Source organism: Scyliorhinus torazame, unplaced genomic scaffold (genome assembly GCF_047496885.1).
Source record: "Scyliorhinus torazame isolate Kashiwa2021f unplaced genomic scaffold, sScyTor2.1 scaffold_356, whole genome shotgun sequence".
Lineage (NCBI taxonomy): Eukaryota > Metazoa > Chordata > Chondrichthyes > Carcharhiniformes > Scyliorhinidae > Scyliorhinus > Scyliorhinus torazame.
Window position 1 is genome coordinate 179699 of NW_027308083.1, and position 15554 is coordinate 195252.

A 15554-nucleotide genomic window follows, 5' to 3' on the forward strand; every position below is an offset into this window, starting at 1 on the left:
GGGGTGAGTGGGTCGAGGGGGGGGAGTGGGTCGTGGGGGGGAGTGGGTCGAGGGGGGGTGAGTGGGTCGAGGGGGGAGTGGGTCGAGGGGGGGGAGTGGGTCGAGGGGGGGGAGTGGGTCGAGGGGGGGGAGTGGGTCGAGGGGGGGGAGTGGGTCGAGGGGGGAGTGGGTCGAGGGGGGGGGAGTGGGTCGAGGGGGGGGAGTGGGTCGACGGGGGGAGTGGGTCGAGGGGGGGGGAGTGGGTCGAGGGGGGGGGAGTGGGTCGAGGGGGGGGGAGTGGGTCAAGGGGGGGAGTGGGTCGAGGGGGGAGTGGGTCGAAGGGGGGGAGTGGGTCGAGGGGGGGAGTGGGTCGAGGGGGGGAGTGGGTCGAGGGGGGGAGTGGGTCGAGGGTGGGGAGTGGGTTGAGGGGGGGGAGTGGGTCGAGGGGGGAGTGGGTCGAGGGGGGGGAGTGGGTCGAGGGGGGGGAGTGGGTCGAGGGGGGATTGGGTCGAGGGGGGGAGTGGGTCGAGGGGGGAGTGGGTCGAGGGGGGAGTGGGTCGAGGGGGGGGAGTGGGTCGAGGGGGGGGAGAGTGGGTCGAGGGGGGGGAGTGGGTCGAGCGGGGGATTGGGTCGAGGGGGGGAGTGGGTCGAGGGGGGGATTGGGTCGAGGGGGGGAGTGGGTCGAGGGGGGAGTGGGTCGAGGGGGGAGTGGGTCGAGGGGGGAGTGGGTCGAGGGGGGGGGAGTGGGTCGAGGGGGGGGAGAGTGGGTCGAGGGGGGGGGAGTGGGTCGAGGGGGGTTGTGGGTCGAGGGGGGGAGTGGGTCGAGGGGGGGGGAGTGGGTCGAGGGGGGGGTGGGTCGAGGGGGGGGGGAGTGGGTCGAGGGGGGGGGAGTGGGTCGAGGGGGGTTGTGGGTCGAGGGGGGGAGTGGGTCGAGGGGGGGTGAGTGGGTCGAGGGGGGGGTGGGTCGAGAGGGGGGGGAGTGGGTCGAGGGGGGGGGAGTGGGTCGAGGGGTGGGGAGTGGGTCGAGGGGGGTAGTGGGTTGAGGGGGGTTGTGGGTCGAGGGGGGGAGTGGGTTGAGGGGGGGAGTGGGTCGAGGGAGATTGTGGGTCGAGGGGGGAGAGGGTCAAGGGGGGAGTGGGTCGAGGGGGGGGGAGTGGGTCGAGGGGGGGGAGTGGGTCGAGGGGGGGGGAGAGTGTGTCGAGGGGGGTTGTGGGTCGAGGGGGGGAGTGGGTCGAGGGGGGGGAGTGGGTCGAGGGGGGAGTGGGTCGAGGGGGGAGTGGGTCGAGGGGGGAGTGGGTCGAGGGGGGAGTGGGTCGAGGGGGGAGTGGGTCGAGGGGGGGAGTGGGTCGAGGGGGGAGTGGGTCGAGGGGGGAGTGGGTCGAGGGGGGGGAGTGAGTCGAAGGGGGGAGTGGGTCGAGGGGGGAGTGGGTCGAGGGGGGGAGTGGGTCGAGGGGGGGGGAGTGGGTCGAGGGGGGGGAGTGGGTCGAGGGGGGGGGAGTGGGTCGAGGGGGGGGGAGTGGGTCGAGGGGGGGAGTGGGTCGAGGGGGGGGGAGTGGGTCGAGGGGGGAGTGGGTCGAGGGGGGGGAGTGGGTCGAGGGGGGGAGTGGGTCGAGGGGGGGAGTGGGTCGAGGGGTGAGTGGGTCGAGGGGGGGGAGTGGGTCGAGGGGGGAGTGGGTCGAGGGGGGGAGTGGGTCGAGGGGGGGGGAGTGGGTCGAGGGGGGGAGTGGGTCGAGGGGGGGGGAGTGGGTCGAGGGGGGGGTGTGGGTCGAGGGGAGGGAGTGGGTCGAGGGGGGGGAGTGGGTCGAGGGGGGGAGTGGGTCGAGGGGGGAGTGGGTCGAGGAGGGGAGTGGGTCGAGGGGGGGAGTGGGTCGAGGGGGGAGTGGGTCGAGGGGGGAGTGGGTCGGGGGGGGAGTGGGTCGAGGGGAGGGAGTGGGTCGAGGGGGGGGAGTGGGTCGAGGGGGGAGTGGGTCGAGGGGGGGGGAGTGGGTCGAGGGGGGGGAGTGGGTCGAGGGGGGGGAGTGGGTCGAGGGGGGGGGAGTGGGTCGAGGGGGGGGGGAGTGGGTCGAGGGGGGGGAGTGGGTCGAGGGGGGGAGTGGGTCGAGGGGGGGAGTGGGTCGAGGGGGGAGTGGGTCGAGGGGGGGGAGTGGGTCGAGGGGGGGGTGGGTCGAGGGGGGGGAGTGGGTCGAGGGGGGGGGAGTGGGTCGAGGGGGGGAGTGGGTCGAGGGGGGGGAGTGGGTCGAGGGGGGGAGTGGGTCGAGGGGGGGGAGTGGGTCGAGGGGGGGGGAGTGGGTCGAGGGGGGGAGTGGGTCGAGGGGGGGGAGTGGGTCGAGGGGGGGGGGAGTGGGTCGAGGGGGGAGTGGGTCGAGGGGGGAGTGGGTCGAGGGGGGTGTGGGTCGAGGGGGGGAGTGGGTCGAGGGGGGGAGTGGGTCGAGGGGGGGATTGGGTCGAGGGGGGGAGTGGGTCGAGGGGGGAGTGGGTCGAGGGGGGAGTGGGTCGAGGGGGGAGTGGGTCGAGGGGGGAGTGGGTCGAGGGGGGAGTGGGTCGAGGGGGGGGGAGTGGGTCGAGAGGGGGGGTGGGTCGAGGGGGGAGTGGGTCGAGGGGGGGAGTGGGTCGAGGGGGGAGTGGCTCGAGGGGGTGGGGGAGTGGGTCGAGGGGGGAGTGGGTCGAGGGGGGAGTGGGTCGAGGGGGGAGTGGGTCGAGGGGGGGAGTGGGTCGAGGGGGGGGGAGTGGATCGAGGGGGGAGTGGGTCGAGGGGGGAGTGGGTCGAGGGGGGGAGTGGGTCGAGGGGGGAGTGGGTCGAGGGGGGGGAGTGGGTCGAGGGGGGGGGAGTGGGTCGAGGGGGGGGAGTGGGTCGAGGGGGGGGAGTGGGTCGAGGGGGGGAGTGGGTCGAGGGGGGGAGTGGGTCGAGGGGGGAGTGGGTCGAGGGGGGGGTGGGTCGAGAGGGGGGGAGTGGATCGAGGGGGGAGTGGGTCGAGGGGGGAGTGGGTCGATGGGGGGGAGTGGGTCGAGGGGGGGGAGTGGGTCGAGGGGGGGGAGTGGGTCGAGGGGGGGAGTGGGTCGAGGGGGGAGTGGGTCGAGGGGGGGAGTGGGTCGAGGGGGGGAGTGGGTCGAGGGGGGGGAGTGGGTCGAGGGGGGGAGTGGGTCGAGGGGGGGGAGTGGGTCGAGGGGGGAGTGGGTCGAGGGGGGGAGTGGGTCGAGGGGGGGAGTGGGTCGAGGGGGGGGAGTGGGTCGAGGGGGGGGAGTGGGTCGAGGGGGGGGAGTGGGTCGAGGGGGGGGAGTGGGTCGAGGAGGGGAGTGGGTCGAGTGGGGAGTGGGTCGAGTGGGGAGTGGGTCGAGGGGGGGGGGAGTGGGTCGAGGGGGGGGGGGAGTGGGTCGAGGGGGGGAGTTGGTCGAGGGGGGAGTGGGTCGAGGGGCAGTGGGTCGAGGGGGGAGTGGGTCGAGGGGGGGGAGTGGGTCGAGGGGGGGGTGGGTCGAGGGGGGGAGTGGGTCGAGGGGGGGGGAGTTGGTCGAGGGGGGGGAGTGGGTCGAGGGGGGGGAGTGGGTCGAGGGGGGGGAGTGGGTCGAGGGGGGAGTGGGTCGAGGGGGGGAGTGGGTCGAGGGGGGGAGTGGGTCGAGGGGGGAGTGGGTCGAGGGGGGGAGTGGGTCGAGGGGGGAGTGGGTCGAGGGGGGGGAGTGGGTCGAGGGGGGGGGTGGGTCGAGGGGAGAAGTGGGTCGAGGGGGGGAGTTGGTCGAGGGGGGTGGGTCGAGGGGGGGGTGGGTCGAGGGGGGAGTGGGTCGAGGGGGGTGGGTCGAGGGGGGGAGTGGGTCGAGGGGGGGGAGTGGGTCGAGGGGTGAGTGGGTCGAGGGGGGAGTGGGTCGAGGGGGGGGAGTGGGTCGAGGGGGGGAGTTGGTCGAGGGGGGTGGGTCGAGGGGGGGGTGGGTCGAGGGGGGGGGTGGGTCGAGGGGAGAAGTGGGTCGAGGGGGGGAGTTGGTCGAGGGGGGTGGGTCGAGGGGGGGAGTGGGTCGAGGGGGGGGGAGTGGGTCGAGGGGTGAGTGGGTCGAGGGGGGAGTGGGTCGAGGGGGGGGAGTGGGTCGAGGGGGGGGAGTGGGTCGAGGGGGGGAGTGGGTCGAGGGGGGAGTGGGTCGAGGGGGGAGTGGGTCGAGGGGGGAGTGGGTCGAGGGGGGGGGGGAGTGGGTCGAGGGGGGGAGTGGGTCGAGGGGGGGAGTGGGTCGAGGGGGGGAGTGGCTCGAGGGGGGGAGTGGGTCGAGGGGGGGGAGTCGAGGGGGGGAGTGGGTCGAGGGGGGGGGAGTGGGTCGAGGGGGGAGTGGGTCGAGGGGGGAGTGGGTCGAGGGGGGGGGGAGTGGGTCGAGGGGGGGAGTGGGTCGAGGGGGGAGTGGGTCGAGGGGGGGAGTGGGTCGAGGGGGGAGTGGGTCGAGGGGGGGAGTGGGTCGAGGGGGGGTGTGGGTCGAGGGGGGGAGTGGGTTGAGGGGGGGAGTGGGTCGTGGGGGGAGTGGGTCGAGGGGGGGGGAGTGGGTCGAGGGGGGAGTGGGTCGAGGGGGGAGTGGGTCGAGGGGGGGAGTGGGTCGAGGGGGGAGTGGGTCGAGGGGGGGAGTGGGTCGAGGGGGGGAGTGGGTCGAGGGGGGGGGAGTGGGTCGAGGGGGGAGTGGGTCGAGGGGGGAGTGGTTCGAGGGGGGGAGTGGGTCGAGGGGGGGAGTGGGTCGAGGGGGGGAGTGGGTCGAGGGGGGAGTGGGTCGAGGGGGGAGTGGGTCGAGGGGGGGGGAGTGGGTCGAGGGGGGAGTGGGTCGAGGGGGGGAGTGGGTCGAGGGGGGAGTGGGTCGAGGGGGGGGGAGTGGGTCGAGGGGGGAGTGGGTCGTGGGGGGGAGTGGGTCGAGGGGGGAGTGGGTCGAGGGGGGGGGTGGGTCGTGGGGGGGAGTGGGTCGTGGGGGGGAGTGGGTCGAGGGGGGAGTGGGTTCGAGGGGGGAGTGGGTCGAGGGGGTAGTGGGTCGAGGAGGGGGGAGTGGGTCGAGGGGGGAGTGGGTCGTGGGGGGGAGTGGGTCGAGGGGGGGACTGGGTCGAGGGGGGGGAGTGGGTCGAGGGGGGGACTGGGTCGAGGGGGGGAGTGGGTCGAGGGGGGGGAGTGGGTCGAGGGGGGGAGTGGGTCGAGGGGGGGACTGGGTCGAGGGGGGAGTGGGTCGATGGGGGGGAGTGGGTCGAGGGGGGGAGTGGGTCGAGGGGGGGAGTGGGTCGAGGGGGGGGGAGTGGGTCGAGGGGGGGGAGTGGGTCGAGGGGGGGGAGTGGGTCGAGGGGGGGGGAGTGGGTCGAGGGGGGAGTGGGTCGAGGGGGGAGTGGGTCGAGGGGGGGGAGTGGGTCGAGGGGGGAGTGGGTCGAGGGGGGGAGTGGGTCGGGGGGGGGAGTGGATCGAGGGGGGGGGAGTGGGTCGAGGGGGGGGGAGTGGGTCGAGGGGGGGGGGGAGTGGGTCGAGGGGGGGAGTAGGTCGAGGGGGGAGTGGGTCGAGGGGGGAGTGGGTCGAGGGGGGGGAGTGGGTCGAGGAGGGGGAGTGAGTCGGGGGGGAGTGGGTCGAGGGGGGGGAGTGGGTCGAGGGGGGGAGTGGGTCGAGGGGGGAGTGGGTCGAGGGGGGGAGTGAGTCGGGGGGGAGTGGGTCGAGGGGGGGAGTGGGTCGAGGGGGGAGTGGGTCGATGGGGGAGTGGGTCGAGGGGGGAGTGGGTCGAGGGGGGGGAGTGGGTCGAGGGGGGGGGAGTGGGTCGGGGGGTGAGTGGGTCGAGGGGGGGAGTGGGTCGAGGGGGGGAGTGGGTCGAGGGGGGGAGTGGGTCGAGGGGGGGAGTGGGTCGGGGGGTGAGTGGGTCGAGGGGGGGGAGTGGGTCGAGGGGTGTTGTGGGTCGAGGGGGGAGTGGGTCGAGGGGGGGAGTGGGTCGAGGGGGGGAGTGGGTCGAGGGGGGGGAGTGAGTCGAGGGGGGAGTGGGTCGGGGGGGGGGAGTGGGTCGAGGGGGGAGTGGGGAGTGGGTCGAGGGGGGAGTGGGTCGAGGGCGGAGTGGGTCGAGGGGGGTTGTGGGTCGAGGGGGGGGAGTGGGTCGAGGGGGGAGTGGGTCGAGGGGGGGGGAGTGGGTCGAGGGGGTGAGTGGGTCGAGGGGGGGGAGTGGGTCGAGGGGGGGAGTGGGTCGAGGGGGGGAGTGGGTCGGGGGGTGAGTGGGTCGAGGGGGGGGGAGTGGGTCGAGGGGGGGGGAGTGGGTCGAGGGGGGGGGAGTGGGTCGAGGGGGGGAGTGGGTCGAGGGGGGGGGAGTGGGTCGAGGGGGTGAGTGGGTCGAGGGGGGGGAGTGGGTCGAGGGGGGGAGTGGGTCGAGGGGGGGAGTGGGTCGGGGGGTGAGTGGGTCGAGGGGGGGGAGTGGGTCGAGGGGGGGGGAGTGGGTCGAGGGGGGAGTGGGTCGAGGGGGGAGTGGGTCGAGGGGGTGAGTGTGTCGAGGGGGGAGTGGGTCGAGGGGGAGTGGGTCGAGGGGGGGGAGTGGGTCGAGGGGGGGGAGTGGGTCGAGGGGGGGGAGTGTGTCGAGGGGGGAGTGGGTCGAGGGGGGCGTGTGTCGAGGGGGGGAGTGGGTCGAGGGGGGGGGGTGGGTCGAGGGGGGGGAGTGGGTCGAGGGGGGGGGAGTGGGTCGAGGGGGGAGTGGGTCGAGGGGGGGAGTGGGTCGAGGGGGGGGGAGTGGGTCGAGGGGGGGAGTGGGTCGAGGGGGGAGTGGGTCGAGGGGGGGAGTGGGTCGAGGGGGGAGTGGGTCGAGGGGGGGAGTGGGTCGAGGGGGGGTGTGGGTCGAGGGGGGGAGTGGGTCGAGGGGGGGAGTGGGTCGTGGGGGGAGTGGGTCGAGGGGGGGGGAGTGGGTCGAGGGGGGAGTGGGTCGAGGGGGGAGTGGGTCGAGGGGGGGAGTGGGTCGAGGGGGGAGTGGGTCGAGGGGGGGAGTGGGTCGAGGGGGGGAGTGGGTCGAGGGGGGGGAGTGGGTCGAGGGGGGAGTGGGTCGAGGGGGGAGTGGTTCGAGGGGGGGAGTGGGTCGAGGGGGGGAGTGGGTCGAGGGGGGGAGTGGGTCGAGGGGGGAGTGGGTCGAGGGGGGAGTGGGTCGAGGGGGGGGAGTGGGTCGAGGGGGGAGTGGGTCGAGGGGGGGAGTGGGTCGAGGGGGGAGTGGGTCGAGGGGGGGGAGTGGGTCGAGGGGGGAGTGGGTCGTGGGGGGGAGTGGGTCGAGGGGGGAGTGGGTCGAGGGGGGGGTGGGTCGTGGGGGGGAGTGGGTCGTGGGGGGGAGTGGGTCGAGGGGGGAGTGGGTTCGAGGGGGGAGTGGGTCGAGGGGGGAGTGGGTCGAGGGGGGGAGTGGGTCGAGGGGGGAGTGGGTCGTGGGGGGGAGTGGGTCGAGGGGGGGAGTGGGTCGAGGGGGGGGGAGTGGGTCGAGGGGGGGGGGAGTGGGTCGAGGGGGGGAGTAGGTCGAGGGGGGAGTGGGTCGAGGGGGGAGTGGGTCGAGGGGGGGGAGTGGGTCGAGGAGGGGGAGTGAGTCGGGGGGGAGTGGGTCGAGGGGGGGGAGTGGGTCGAGGGGGGGAGTGGGTCGAGGGGGGAGTGGGTCGAGGGGGGGAGTGAGTCGGGGGGGAGTGGGTCGAGGGGGGGAGTGGGTCGAGGGGGGAGTGGGTCGATGGGGGAGTGGGTCGAGGGGGGAGTGGGTCGAGGGGGGGGAGTGGGTCGAGGGGGGGGAGTGGGTCGGGGGGTGAGTGGGTCGAGGGGGGGAGTGGGTCGAGGGGGGGAGTGGGTCGAGGGGGGGAGTGGGTCGAGGGGGGGAGTGGGTCGGGGGGTGAGTGGGTCGAGGGGGGGGAGTGGGTCGAGGGGTGTTGTGGGTCGAGGGGGGAGTGGGGTCGAGGGGGGGAGTGGGTCGAGGGGGGGGAGTGGGTCGAGGGGGGGAGTGAGTCGAGGGGGGAGTGGGGTCGGGGGGGGGGGAGTGGGTCGAGGGGGGGAGTGGGTCGAGGGGGGAGTGGGTCGAGGGGGGAGTGGGTCGAGGGCGGAGTGGGTCGAGGGGGGTTGTGGGTCGAGGGGGGGGGAGTGGGTCGAGGGGGGAGTGGGTCGAGGGGGGGGAGTGGGTCGAGGGGGGTGAGTGGGGGTCGAGGGGGGGGGAGTGGGTCGAGGGGGGGAGTGGGGTCGAGGGGGGGAGTGGGTCGGGGGGTGAGTGGGTCGAGGGGGGGGGAGTGGGTCGAGGGGGGGGGAGTGGGTCGAGGGGGGGGGGAGTGGGTCGAGGGGGGGGGGAGTGGGTCGAGGGGGGGAGTGGGTCGAGGGGGGGGGGAGTGGGTCGAGGGGGTGAGTGGGTCGAGGGGGGGGGAGTGGGTCGAGGGGGGGGAGTGGGTCGAGGGGGGGGAGTGGGTCGGGGGGGTGAGTGGGTCGAGGGGGGGGAGTGGGTCGAGGGGGGGGGGGAGTGGGTCGAGGGGGGGAGTGGGTCGAGGGGGGAGTGGGTCGAGGGGGTGAGTGGGTCGAGGGGGGGGAGTGGGTCGAGGGGGGGGGAGTGGGTCGAGGGGGGGAGTGGGTCGGGGGGTGAGTGGGTCGAGGGGGGGGGAGTGGGTCGAGGGGGTGAGTGGGTCGAGGGGGGGGGAGTGGGTCGAGGGGGGGGGAGTGGGTCGAGGGGGGGAGTGGGTCGAGGGGGGAGTGGGTCGAGGGGGGGGTGGGTCGAGGGGGGGGGAGTGGGTCGAGGGGGGAGTGGTCGAGGGGGGAGTGGGGTCGAGGGGGGGGAAGTGGGTCGAGGGGGGGGAGTGGGTCGAGGGGGGGGAGTGGGTCGAGGGGGGGAGTGGGTCGAGGGGGGGGAGATTGGGTCGAGGGGGGTGAGTGGGTCGAGGGGGGAGTGGGTCGGGGGGGGGAGTGGGTCGAGGGGGGGAGTGGGTCGGGGGGGGGAGAGTGGGTCGAGGGGGGAGTGGGTCAGGGGGGGGGGAGTGGGTCGAGGGGGGGAGTGGGTCGAGGGGGGAGTGGGTCGAGGGGGGAGTGAGTCGAGGGGGGGAGTGGGTCGAGGGGGGAGTGGGTCGAGGGGGGGGGAGTGGGTCGAGGGGGGGAGTGGGTCGAGGGGGGAGTGGGTCGAGGGGGGGAGTGGGTCGAGGGGGGGGGGGAGTGGGTCGAGGGGGAGGGAGTGGGTCGAGGGGGGGAGTGGGTCGAGCGGGGGGAGTGGGTCGAGCGGGGGGGAGTGGGTCGAGGGGGGGAGTGGGTCGAGGGGGGGAGTGGGTCGAGGAGGGGGAGTGGGTCGAGGGGAGGGAGTGGGTCGAGGGGGGGAGTGGCTCGAGGGGGGGGAATGGGTCGAGGGGGGGAGTGGGTCAAGGGGGGGAGTGGGTCGAGGAGGGGGAGTGGGTTTGGGGTGGGGGGATGGGTCGAGGGGGGGGGAGTGGGAGGGGGGGAGTGAGTCGTGGGGGTATTTGGTCGCGGGGGGGGAGTGGGTCGAGGGGGGTGGGTCGAGGGGGGGGGTGGGTCGAGTGGTGGGTCGAGGGTTTGGGAGTGGGTAGGGGGGGAGTGGGAGGGGGGAGTGGGGTCGAGGGGGAGGGGGAGTGGGTCGAGGCGGAGGGGGAGTGGTTAGGGTTAGGGTTAGGGCGGAGGGGGGGAGTGGGTGAGGGGGAGGTGGGTCGAGGGGGGGAGTGGGTCGAGGGGGGGAGTGGGTCGAGGGGGGGGTTGTGGGTCGAGGGGGGAGTGGGTCGAGGGGGGGAGTGGGTCGAGGGGGGGAGTGGGTCGAGGGGGGAGTGGGTCGGGGGGGGGAGTGGGTCGAGGGGGGAGTGCGTCGAGGGGGGGGAGTGGGTCGAGGGGGGAGTGGGTCGAGGGGGGGAGTGGGGTCGAGGGGGGGGGAGTGGGTCGAGGGGGTGTAGTGGGTCGAGGGGGGAGTGGGTCGAGGGGGGGGAGTGGGTCGAGGGGGGAGTGGGTCGAGGGGGGAGTGGGTCGAGGGGGGGGAGTGGGTCGGGGGGGGTCGACGGGGGGGAGTGGGTCGAGGGGGGGAGTGGGTCGAGGGGGGAGTGGGTCGAGGGGGGGGGAGTGGGTCGAGGGGGGGGGAGTGGGTCGAGGGGGGGAGTGGGTCGAGGGGGGGAGTGGGGTCGACGGGGGGGAGTGGGGTCGAGCGGGGGGAGTGGGTCGAGGGGGGGTTGTGGGTCGAGGGGGGGGGAGTGGGTCGAGGGGGGAGTGGGTCGAGGGGGGGGAGTGGGTCGAGGGGGGGGGAGTGGGTCGAGGGGGGAGTGGGGTCGAGGGGGGGAGTGGGTCGGGGGGGGGGAGTGGGGTCGAGGGGGGGAGTGGGTCAAGGGGGGGGGGGGGAGTGGGTCGAGGGGGGGAGTGGGGTCGAGGGGGGAGTGGGTCGACGGGGGGAGTGGGTCGAGGGGGGGGAGTGGGTCGAGGGGGGGAGTGGGTCGAGGGGGGGAGTGGGTCGAGGGGGGAGTGGGTCGAGGGGGGAGTGGGTCGAGGGGGGGGAGTGGGTCGAGGGGGGGAGTGGGTCGAGGGGGGGGGAGTGGGTCGAGGGGGGGAGTGGGTCAAGGGGGGGGGGGAGTGGGTCGAGGGGGGGAGTGGGTCGAGGGGGGAGTGGGTCGAGGGGGGGAGTGGGTCGAGGGGGGGAGTGGGTCGAGGGGGGGGGGAGTGGGTCGAGGGGGGGAGTGGGTCGAGGGGGGAGTGGGTCGGGGGGGGGGAGTGGGTCGAGGGGGGGGAGTGGGTCGAGGGGGGAGTGGGTCGAGGGGAGGGAGTGGGTCGAGGGGGGGAGTGGGTCGAGGGGGGGAGTGGGTCGAGGGGGGGGAGTGGGTCGAGGGGGGGGGGGGGAGTGGGTCGAGGGGGGAGTGGGTCGAGGGGGGGGGGAGTGGGTCGAGGGGGGAGTGGGTCGAGGGGGGAGTGGGTCGAGGGGGGAGTGGGTCGAGGGGGGAGTGGGTCGAGGGGGGGGGTGGGACGAGGGGGGGGGGGGAGTGGGTCGAGGGGGGAGTGGGTCGAGGGGGGGGAGTGGGTCGAGGGGGGGAGTGGGTAGAGGGGGGGGGAGTGGGTCGAGGGGGGAGTGGTAGAGGGGGGGGAGTGGGTCGAGGGGGGGGAGTGGGTCGAGGGGGGTGAGTGGGTCGAGGGGGGAGTGGGTCGAGGGGGGGAGTGGGTCGAGGGGGGGGAGTGGGTCGAGGGGGGGGGGGAGTGGGTCGAAGGGGGAGTGGGTCGAGGGGGGGGGGAGTGGGTCGAGGGGGGAGTGGGGTCGAGGGGGGGAGTGGGTCGAGGGGGGAGTGGGTCGAGGGGGGGGAGTGGGGTCGAGGGGGGTGTGAGTGGGTCGAGGGGGGATGTGGGTCGAGGGGGGAGTGGGTCGAGGGGGGAGTGGGTCGAGGGGGGAGTGGGTCGAGGGGGGAGAGTGGGTCGAGAGGGGGGAGTGGGTCGGGGGTGGGTGGGTCGAGGGGGTGGGTGGGTCGAGGGGGGGGGGTGGGTCGAGGGGGGAGTGGGTCGAGGGGGGGGTGAGTGGGTCGAGGGGGGGGGAGTGGGTCGAGGGGGGGGGAGTGGGTCGAGGGGGGGAGTGGGTCGAGGGGGGGAGTGGGTCGAGGGGGGGAGTGGGTCGAGGGGGGAGAGTGGGTCGAGGGGGGGAGTGTGGGTCGAGGGGGGGAGTGGGTCGAGGGGGGGGAGTGGGTCGGGGGGGGGAGTGGGTCGGGGGGGGGAGTGGTTCGAGGGGGGAGTGGGTCGAGAGGGGGGGGGAGTGGGTCGAGGGGGGGGAGTGGGTCGAGGGGGGGGGTGGGTCGATGGGGGGAGTGGGTCGAGGGGGGGGAGTGGGTCGGGGGGGGGAGTGGGTCGGGGGGGGGAGTGGTTCGAGGGGGGAGTGGTCGGGGGGGGGAGTGGTTCGAGGGGGGGAGTGGGTTCGAGAGGGTGGGGGGAGTAGGTCGAGGGGGGGAGTGGGTCGAGGGGGGGAGTGGGTCGAGGGGGGGGGAGTGGGGGGTTCGGGGGGGGGAGTGGTTCGGGGGGGGAGTGGTTCGAGGGGGGAGTGGGTCGGGGGGGGGGAGTGGTTCGAGGGGGGAGTGGGTCGAGAGGGGGGGAGAGTGGGTCGAGGGGGGGAGTGGGTCGGGGGGGGGGTGGGTCGAGAGGGGGGGGGGAGTGGGTCGAGGGGGGGAGTGGGTCGGGGGGGGGGAGTGGGTCGGGGGGGGGGTGGTTCGAGGGGGGAGTGGGTCGAGGCGGGGGAGTGGGTCGAGGGGGGAGTGGGTCGAGGGGGGAGTGGGTCGTGGGGGGAGTGGGTCGAGGGGGGGGGGTCGACGGGGGGAGTGGGTCGAGGGGGGGCGGAGTGGGTCGAGGGGGGGAGTGGGTCGTGGGGGGAGTGGGTCGAGGGGGGGGGTCGACGGGGGGAGTGGGTCGAGGGGGGTGAGTGGGTCGAGGGGGGGTGAGTGGGTCGAGGGGGGGGAGAGGGTCGAGGGGGGGGAGTGGGTCGAGGGGGGGGAGTGGGTCGAGGGGGGGGGGGAGTGGGTCGAGTGGGGGGAGTGGGTCGAGGGGGGGGAGTGGGTCGAGGGGGGGGGGAGTGGGTCGAGGGGGGTGAGTGGGTCGAGTGGGGGGAGTGGGTCGAGGGGGGGGAGTGGGTCGAGGGGGGGGGGGAGTGGGTCGAGGGGGGGGAGTGGGTCGGGGGGGGTGTGGGTCGAGGGGGAGAGTGGGTCGAGGGGGGTTGTGGGTCGAGGGGGGAGTGGGTCGATGGGGGAGTGGGTCGAGGGGGGGGGGAGTGGGTCGAGGGGGGGGAGTGGGTCGAGGGGGGGAGTGGGTCGAGGGGGGGAGTGGGTCGAGGGGGGGAGTGGGTCGAGGGGGGATTGGGTCGAGGGGGGAGTGGGTCGAGGGGGGGAGTGGGTCGAGGGGGGGGAGTGGGGTCGAGGGGGGGAGTGGGTCGAGGGGGGGAGTGGGTCGAGGGGGGGAGTGGGTCGAGGGGGGAGTGGGTCGAGGGGTGATTGGGTCGGGGGGGGAGTGGGTCGGGGTGGGGGGAGTGGGTCGAGGGGGGAGTGGGTCGAGGGGGGGTGAGTGGGTCGAGGGGGGAGTGGGTCGAGGGGGGGGAGTGGGTCGAGGGGGGGAGTGGGTCGAGGGGGTGAGAGTGGGTCGAGGGGGGAGTGGGTCGGGGGGGGGGAGTGGGTCGAGGGGGGGAGTGGGTCGAGGGGGGGGGAGTGGGTCGAGGGGGGGGGGAGTGGGTCGAGGGGGGGAGTGGGTCGAGGGGGGGGGAGTGGGTCGAGGGGGGGGAGTGGGTCGAGGGGGGTGAGTGGGTCGAGGGGGGAGTGGGTCGGGGGGGGGAGTGGGTCGAGGGGGAGTGGGTCCGAGGGGGGGAGTGGGTCGAGGGGGGGGGGGGAGTGGGTCGACGGGGGAGTGGGGTCGAGGGGGGAGTGGGTCGGGGGGGAGTGGGTCGAGGGGGGGGGAGTGGGTCGAGGGGGGGGAGTGCGTCGAGGGGGGGGAGTGGGTCGAGGGGGGAGTGGGTCGAGGGGGGGAGTGGGTCGAGGGGGGGAGTGCGTGTCGAGGGGGGGAGTGGGTCGAGGGGGGGAGTGGGTCGAGGGGGGGAGTGGGTCGAGGGGGGTGAGTGGGTCGAGGGAGGGGAGTGGGTCGGGGGGGGGGAGTGGGTCGAGGGGGGAGTGGGTCGAGGGGGGAGTGGGTCGAGGGGGGGGGGAGTGGGTCGAGGGGGGGAGTGGGTCGAGGGGGGTGAGTGGGTCGAGGGGGGAGTGGGTCGGGGGGGGGGGAGTGGGTCGAGGGGGGAGTGGGTCGAGGGGGGAGTGGGTCGAGGGGGGAGTGGGTCGAGGGGGGGGGAGTGGGTCGGGGGGGGGTCGACGGGGGGAGTGGGTCGAGGGGGGGAGTGGGTCGAGGGGGGAGTGGGTCGAGGGGGGGGGAGTGGGTCGAGGGGGGGGGAGTGGGTCGAGGGGGGGAGTGGGTCGAGGGGGGGAGTGGGTCGAGGGGGGGAGTGGGTCGACGGGGGGAGTGGGTCGAGGGGGGGGAGTGGGTCGAGGGGGGGTTGTGGGTCGAGGGGGGGGAGTGGGTCGAGGGGGGAGTGGGTCGAGGGGGGGGAGTGGGTCGAGGGGGGGGAGTGGGTCGAGGGGGGAGTGGGTCGAGGGGGGAGTGGGTCGAGGGGGGGAGTGGGTCGAGGGGGGGGGAGTGGGTCGAGGGGGGGAGTGGGTCAAGGGGGGGGGGGGAGTGGGTCGAGGGGGGGAGTGGGTCGAGGGGGGAGTGGGTCGACGGGGGGAGTGGGTCGAGGGGGGGGGGAGTGGGTCGAGGGGGGAGTGGGTCGAGGGGGGGAGTGGGTCGAGGGGGGAGTGGGTCGAGGGGGGAGTGGGTCGAGGGGGGGAGTGGGTCGAGGGGGGGAGTGGGTCGAGGGGGGGGGAGTGGGTCGAGGGGGGGAGTGGGTCAAGGGGGGGGGGAGTGGGTCGAGGGGGGGAGTGGGTCGAGGGGGGAGTGGGTCGAGGGGGGGAGTGGGTCGAGGGGGGGAGTGGGTCGAGGGGGGGGGGAGTGGGTCGAGGGGGGGAGTGGGTCGAGGGGGGGAGTGGGTCGGGGGGGGGAGTGGGTCGAGGGGGGGGGAGTGGGTCGAGGGGGGAGTGGGTCGAGGGGAGGGAGTGGGTCGAGGGGGGAGTGGGTCGAGGGGGGGAGTGGGTCGAGGGGGGGGGAGTGGGTCGAGGGGGGGGGGGGGGAGTGGGTCGAGGGGGGAGTGGGTCGAGGGGGGGGGGAGTGGGTCGAGGGGGGGAGTGGGTCGAGGGGGGAGTGGGTCGAGGGGGGAGTGGGTCGAGGGGGGAGTGGGTCGAGGGGGGGTGGGACGAGGGGGGGGGGGGAGTGGGTCGAGGGGGGAGTGGGTCGAGGGGGGGAGTGGGTCGAGGGGGGAGTGGGTAGAGGGGGGGGGGAGTGGGTCGAGGGGGGAGTGGGTAGAGGGGGGGGAGTGGGTCGAGGGGGGGGAGTGGGTCGAGGGGGGTGAGTGGGTCGAGGGGGGAGTGGGTCGAGGGGGGAGTGGGTCGAGGGGGGGGAGTGGGTCGAGGGGGGGGGGGGAGTGGGTCGAAGGGGGAGTGGGTCGAGGGGGGGGGGAGTGGGTCGGGGGGGGAGTGGGTCGAGGGGGGAGTGGGTCGAGGGGGGAGTGGGTCGAGGGGGGAGTGGGTCGAGGGGGGGAGTGGGTCGAGGGGGGTGAGTGGGTCGAGGGGGGAGTGGGTCGAGGGGGGAGTGGGTCGAGGGGGGAGTGGGTCGAGGGGGGAGTGGGTCGAGGGGGGAGAGTGGGTCGAGAGGGGGGAGTGGGTCGGGGGTGGGTGGGTCGAGGGGGTGGGTGGGTCGAGGGGGGGGTGGGTCGAGGGGGGAGTGGGTCGAGGGGGGGGTGAGTGGGTCGAGGGGGGGGAGTGGGTCGAGGGGGGGGGAGTGGGTCGAGGGGGGGAGTGGGTCGAGGGGGGGGAGTGGGTCGAGGGGGGAGAGTGGGTCGAGGGGGGAGTGTGGGTCGAGGGGGGGGAGTGGGTCGAGGGGGGGAGTGGGTCGGGGGGGGAGTGGGTCGGGGGGGGGAGTGGTTCGAGGGGGGAGTGGGTCGAGAGGGGGGGGAGTGGGTCGAGGGGGGGAGTGGGTCGAGGGGGGGGTGTGGGTCGAGGGGGGGAGTGGGTCGAGGGGGGGAGTGGGTCGGGGGGGGAGTGGGTCGGGGGG